Source organism: Octopus bimaculoides, chromosome 9, assembly GCF_046866305.1.
Source record: "Octopus bimaculoides isolate indiv1 chromosome 9, ASM4686630v1, whole genome shotgun sequence".
Lineage (NCBI taxonomy): Eukaryota > Metazoa > Mollusca > Cephalopoda > Octopoda > Octopodidae > Octopus > Octopus bimaculoides.
The window spans coordinates 8,000,126-8,007,328 of NC_142936.1; the positions used below are offsets into that span (position 1 = coordinate 8,000,126).

The window sequence follows — 7,203 nt, forward strand, 5'->3', positions numbered from 1 at the left end:
CCCCAGGACTTGTAAGCCTAGTACTTATTCTATCGGCTGTCAAGTGATGTTGGAGGAACAAACATATACACACACACACACACACACATATATATACATACATACATACATAAATAAATAAATATATATATATATATATATATATAACGCCAGAGTTTTAATGGTGGCAGCTGATGAAGGGGATGTTTCTATGTGGCCTGCTTGTTTGTTGCACCTTGTTGACCATTTTGTCCTTGTTCTTTTGCCACGTCATGTACCTAGTTATGTATCTATATGTACATGTAGATGAACGTATATACATACATGTACATATATATGCATATACTCATATATTGTTTATATATATATATATTAACGATGGGCTTCTTTCAGTTTCTGTCTACCAGATCCACTCACAGGGCTTTGCTCAACCCGAGGCTATAGTAGAAGACACTTGCCCAAGGTGCCACTCAGTGGGACTGAACCTGGAACCATGTGGTTGGTAAGCAAGCTACTTACCACACAGCCACTCCTACACCTATCATCATCATCATCATCATCATCATTGTTTAACGTCCGCTTTCCATGCTAGCATGGGTTGGACGATTTGACTGAGGACTGGTGCAACCGGATGGCTACACCAGGCTCCAATCTAATTTGGCAGAGTTTCTGCAGCTGGATGCCCTTCCTGACGCCAACCACTCAGAGGACTTGACCTCAATCCCTATTAAATTGTTCTGTCAATTGCTTATATTCATGTATACATACATACATACACATAAATATACAGGACTTGACCTTAATCCAAGACAATTTCCAACCTTGTGCTTGTCCAAAGCCGTACTTGGTAGTCATACATCTCACGGTACCCTAACAATAACAGACTTATACATAGGCCCTTCCTCAATAACGTACTGGTATTTCCGGGGTCCACCAGAGTAAAAATTTGTATATTGGTTCTACATATAACCTCCTTCGTAACCGTGTCTCTCTTCAGCGATCAGTGTGTCCTTGAAACAGTTTTTCTACACATGACCCATTGTTTCTACGAGCTCCTCTTTATCCAATGTGTTGCGTGCAGCGATTTTTCCACAACTTATTGTCTTTCATTATCCAAACTCTTAATAACAGAATTTTTTTTTTCTCAATGTTTTACTTTCTCTGAACGGATCCAGTTATCCATAACTAATCAGTCTATCAGAGTACATGTGTTTTTGTATATCTTTGTGCATATTTTATCACTACAGATAAGATTATGTACAGACAAGTTTATTGTGATTCGAATACATTTATTTGCGTTAAAAAAAATGCCACATCACTCTCCTTTTTTTTCTCAGACTTACTATATATGAGGCTTTATTAATGTGTCATCCTAAATTTCCTTGAAAAAACTAAGGGATGTTAAGAGGGAAATTTGGTTGCTATTTCTAGCAGGCCAGGTGATTAAGTAGAAGAATATTGTAAATAGATTTCTGTACATGGGAACATTGCCATATGCGCAGTTAGCCATCCATCGAAAACTATACTTTCACTAAAAGATTGATAACAATTTATTATTATTATTATTATTATTTATTTATTTAATTTTTGGGGGCTTTAGAATTTCATTTCCTTTACTCCAATAAACCATCACTTCATTACAGTTTTATAGATCTTAGGCTTTTACTGAATCTTACGTCATTTTGGTACACGCAACCGTTAGTTAACCTGAAATAATAATAATAATAACAATAACAACAACAATTTCTATTTGCCACCTGGGTGACGGATGAGGAGGACGACACAACGACAGACAAAATGTGGGCATTTAAATGCAATGATATGATATAGAAAAATAAAATAAAATGAATTGATAATTAAATAGATTGTAGAAAGCATACGTCGTAAATAGGAAATGTACACAGTATACATCAATGAAATAATAATAATAATAATAATAATCCTTTCTACTATATGTACAAGGCCTGAAATTTGATGGGGGTGGGGTGAAGTCGATTACATCGACACCAGTACTCAGCTGGTATGTAATTTAGTGACCTCGAAAGGATGAAAGGCAAAGTCGACATCGGCGGAATTTGAACTCACATCGTGAAGATGGACGAAATGCTGCCATGCATTTTGCCCGGCGTGAATAATAATAATAATAATTTCATTTATTAGCCACTAGGGGACGATACAGTAGACATAGACAGTAGGGATCTTACACAGGGACAGCGAGTACACAAAACAATAACAATGATATCCAACAAAAGAATATAACAATGAAAGTTCCCCAATAGGGTGGGTGGGGGAGGTGATCACCTGAGGTTATCCCAGGTATCCCACCAATCCTGAACCAGTCGACGCTTCGAGGGCATCTGGGAAGTGCACCCGTCTCCCTCTCAAATTCACTCGCCTACAGGCGCATTATTAGAGTAGGTTCACTCACACGTGCCGTTTTCGCTACATTTACCCACCTTTTAGCAAATGTAATGGGAGGCAGCACGTCTCTCCCCACCCTCATCTTCCTTACCAAATGAAATTTGAAGAAGTTGAGTGATTGGCCGAAGAGAAAAGTGTTTGTCTTCAGTTCTTTCAACCTGGTCCACCATACAGACAGAGGAAAATTGCCTGCCCTTTCGGACCGAAGGAAAGCGGCGGATCGATCTTCACTACGGACTCGGCCGATAGCCGGATCCGTCCTACACGTGATAACAGCTGTTCAACATGACTCCATAAGTCAGTAATGCAAGAACACTGGACGTGTGTGTGCAGAACGGTTTCGTCGCTCTGCGCGCACCTCGGGCAGGTAGGTCCGTCTGACAGCACTTCTGTACCTGTAGAGTTTATCTCGAACCGGCAGTGCCCACCGGTAGAACTGCCAAGCTAGGGATTTCTGGCATGCTTAAAGGTTATGTAACCGTGGTTTGATCTTGGTGGTCCCAGTTTTCTTTGTTACCTTATAGAGTAAACAGGGCCGCTCCTCTGGCATTGTGACCACCGAGGAAGAATAGAGAGCAATGATCCGATTCCTCTGATCTGAAGGTGTGTTATGAGCTGAAATTCATCGTAGGCTTTCAGTACAATGCGAGGACAGCGGTCTACCGCGTAGAAGTGTGTATGAGTAGATCAAGTTTTTTAAAAATGGTCGGACAAGCGTGAAGCACGAAGCGGGAGCAGGACGGCCATCAACCTCTAATTTCAGAGCAGCGGGGAAGTCGATTGCATCGACCCCAGTGCTCAATGGGTACTTATTTTATCGACCTCGAAAGCATGAAATGCAAAGTCAGCCTCGGTGGAATTTGAACCTAGAACGTATAGCCGGAAGAAATGTCGCGAATAATTTTGTCCGGCGTGCTAACGATTCTGTCAGACCGCCGCCTCTTCATTAGCAATAACTGCAACGTAAACAATAGGAAGAACAATGATCCAGCATCAACATTATGAATAACAGCGACAGCAGTTACAAAGGCTCAGACAGCAACAATAACGGAACAGACTAACATTAAGAATGAGAGGAGGGATTGTCTTTGGGTAGTTGCTCGGCTCACAAGAAGTAGTCAGATGTCACAAGGACATTGTATGAGAATGAATATCGAGGGCGCATGAATATAATATAAGCTTCAGTTGTATCTCTCTTGGGGAGTAAAATACGCGACTGTCGGAATGCTATTATTGCTCATTGAACTATGATTGAGGATTGATCTGGTGACCAAGCAGCAGCAACAATAACGATATTACAAATAGCAGCAGCCAACATGAAAATATCAACATTGTCTCTCTACATGCTAGAAATAGCAGTCAAGATCACATCACACCATTTGAAGTAAGAACCATTTCAAAAAATGTAGTCGGAAAAAATCTTTGCGAAAAGATAGAATGATCACAGTTGGAAAATAGCGAATGGTAGAGGCTTTATTGTATCGAATCAACTGCTTTGCAGTAATCAATCCAATTGTGTGAGCTCGGAATTCAAGTCTCACCGTGGTAAACGTTACCTTTCACCATTTCGGGGTCGACAATAAAAAATGTTACCAATTTAGGGCGATGGATTAGCGGGATTGTAAGAACATCTAAACGAATGTTGTGCAATGTCTTGTCTTGCATCTTTGCGGTTTTGAGTTCAAATCCCGTGAAGACCTACTTGCGTGGTATTCGAGTAGACTTAACCCCTCATCCCGTTGTATACCACCACCTCGCACCTTGGGTGTCTTTAGAAGAGTCTCTATTGTAAGCCTTCGGGTTCGGTGTTCAGTTTTACGATATCGTCCTCATTACCACCTTCCAATCAATTATAGAGGCACAGGCTCTGCCTTTCTTCCTTATTTGTGGGTTTTTTTTTGTTTCAGTAATTAGACTGTGGCCATGCTGGGGCATCACCTTGAAGAATTTTAGTCGAATGAATCGACCCCAGTGCTTATTATATTTTAAAACTTGGTACTTATTCTGTTGGTTTCTTTTGTCAAACCGCTAAGTTATGGGAATGCAGACACATCAATACTAGTTTTCAAGCGGCAGGGGAGGACAAACACGCACACTACACATCTATATACGACGGGGTTCTTTCATTTTCCGTCTACCAAATGCTCTCACAAGGCTTTGGTCGGGCCGAGGCTATAGTAGAAGACACTTGCCCCTGGTGCCACGCAATGGGGATGAACTCGAGACAGTGTGGTTGGGAAGCACATTTCTTACCGCACTGCCACACTTGCGCTTTGACTAAGATGAAATTTTAAAAAAACAAAACAAGACATTTGTTCCTTCGCAGTGACCTATGCGCCAAACAGCAGCGACATAATTTAACAATAGCAACATAATCAACAACAAGATGATCAATGCAACATGAAACATGTAAAACAACAACAACAACAATTAGAAGAATATGAAGGAAGAAAGGTGGACATAAAAGGGAAATGTAGAATTGTATTGGATTTACCTAGGATATCGGTGTTTTTCAATATTATAGATAAACACAATCTATGACAAAACCACATCAGGCTGCTGGTTGACAAGTGCCTTATATTTAATTTACAACAGGAGGCATAGCATTTAGTGTAGGATGTATGCAGCGTAAGAGCTGTGAAATCTAGAATGAAAAGAAAATACAGAAAAGTTTAACAGGCGTGGCACTGTGTGTGTGATTTAGAAGTTTGTTTTATTTAATGTGTGTGTGTGTGTGTATGTATGTGTGTGCCTGTATGTATGAGTATATGAATACAGATATGTATAAAAGTGTAAGTCCGTATATACTGGTGTTTTTATTGAAAACTATTGGTTTGAAATGTTTTAGCGTTTTGAAAATTTTTGTGTTTGCAGGTAGAGACTATTTATATTATTCACTCATTCTCTCTGCCTCTCTCCCTCTCTCCATATATATATTTCAATTCAGTGTTTCTAAATATAGGAATGTGCTAGGATTCATTGGTACAAAGTTGGCGGGGTTTGTTATTTTCTTCGTATAGTTGTGCGTGCAACAATATTTTCAAATTTATGCAAAGTGGAGTATTCCTTGATTTTATTGTCCATACATGTTTAGATACTGAAGTATCACTGTTTCCTGTTTAGATTGCGAAACATGCGTGTGACAGTTGTATCACAATTTGAAATGGTTTGCAGTAAACTTTATATATGTGAATGTATTACGTAGTATAGCGTTCGTGGCTATAGTTGTGCTATCGACAATATGACCTGTGATACAGTTTCCGTTTAGAGGAGAGGGCGAAGTTCTGAACTTGCAATTGTTGTTGTGTGTGTGGTTTCGTTTTTTTTTTTTTTACCTTTAGAAAGTTTTAGGTGGTTCGAAGTTGTTAATTGCAGAATATAATATTTTTATGTTGTGTATGTTTATTAGTTTGTGGTAATTGTGATTTTGGCGGGAAAGTGTTTTTGGAGTATTCCGAAAGATAGTTAGGTTGACGTTGTGGAGACTTGCATACTGAGGAGGGAGCTGAACGAGATAATCCAAACAAACATACATACATAGACATATGCATACATGCATGCATACATATTTACATACGTAAAAAACAACATTAATACATACATTTATGAATACACACATACAAACATTTGTCATATTTGCACCTGTCTCATATATTGGGTTGTCCGGAAAGTTCGTGCCGATTTTTAAATGAAAGAAAAAGGTCAATAAATACTTGCCATTACATTTTTAATCAACGAAATATGAACCATTTTGTTAAAATACCCTCTTCCCAGAATCGAGGTGGTTTCATGGCAAATAAGTCGAAAGGTAAGCTACTATAAATCGGCACGAACTTTCCGGACAACCCAGTATATTACATGGATATTAAATAAAGGGACCAAGACAGGGTTATTAGAAGCACATTACTACATACTAAAAGGACCAAAATCTTTGCTGGATTTAAATACAAGCAATGACTGCAAACTTAAACAATAAATGCATACCTTGTCGTTCTGACGCCAAAACCATAGTGAAGCATAACACCAAAACACAGAATGTAGATCTTAATTTGGAATTCATGGTTTATCAGAGAAGCAAAGCAATCTTGAGAGGTTACAATTACAAAGATGAAGATTCAGCCGTTGTCGTATGTTGAATAGATGTTTAGTGTAAAGGAATTTAGTTTGAGATTTAAACCACCTGTTTTTCTGGTATTTATTTATTATTTAATTTATTTATTTAATGTTTCGTTTTTTTGATTTTGTTTCTTTTGTGTTGTTTTTGTTTAGCGATTGCAGGATTTACCTGTTTGTTCCTTTTAATGTTATCTTTGTTGATTTCTGATAATGACAGTGATGATGATGATGATGATGATGATGATGATGGTGATAAGATCAAGGGCAACTGCTGCTGCCGCTACTACTACTACTACTACTACTACTACTACTACTACTACTACTACTACTACTACTACTACTACAATTATCAATGATAATAATTATACTGAAGAACATTAATGAAACAACGTATTCCGCTAAATTTCCTTTCTACAACTTAACCAAAATGTTGTATACATGTGTTTTGTCTCACACATCAACACACACACACGCACACATGTATATAAGTGTGTGTGTTTGTATATATATATATATATATATATATATATATATATATATATATATATATATATATATATGAGGAGTAAATATTCAGAAGTGAATATTCATATAGATATTATTATTGTTATTATTATCAGCGGCAAATATAAATAGCTCGCCACCTTAATAATAATAATAATAATAATAATAATAATAATAATAATA

At 37.9% G+C, this 7,203-nt stretch overlaps 1 long non-coding RNA gene across 1 annotated transcript; it reads right to left on the minus strand.

The window, feature by feature from the left end:
• Positions 1-1,257: 1,257 nt before the first annotated feature.
• LOC149133975 (uncharacterized) lies at positions 1,258-6,602 on the minus strand. The gene is made up of 3 exons (XR_016242977.1): positions 6,385-6,602; positions 4,895-5,044; positions 1,258-1,686 (listed from the first exon to the last, which is right to left on the minus strand). It is a non-coding gene; the product is annotated as an uncharacterized LOC149133975 (long non-coding RNA).
• Positions 6,603-7,203: the final 601 nt, after the last annotated feature.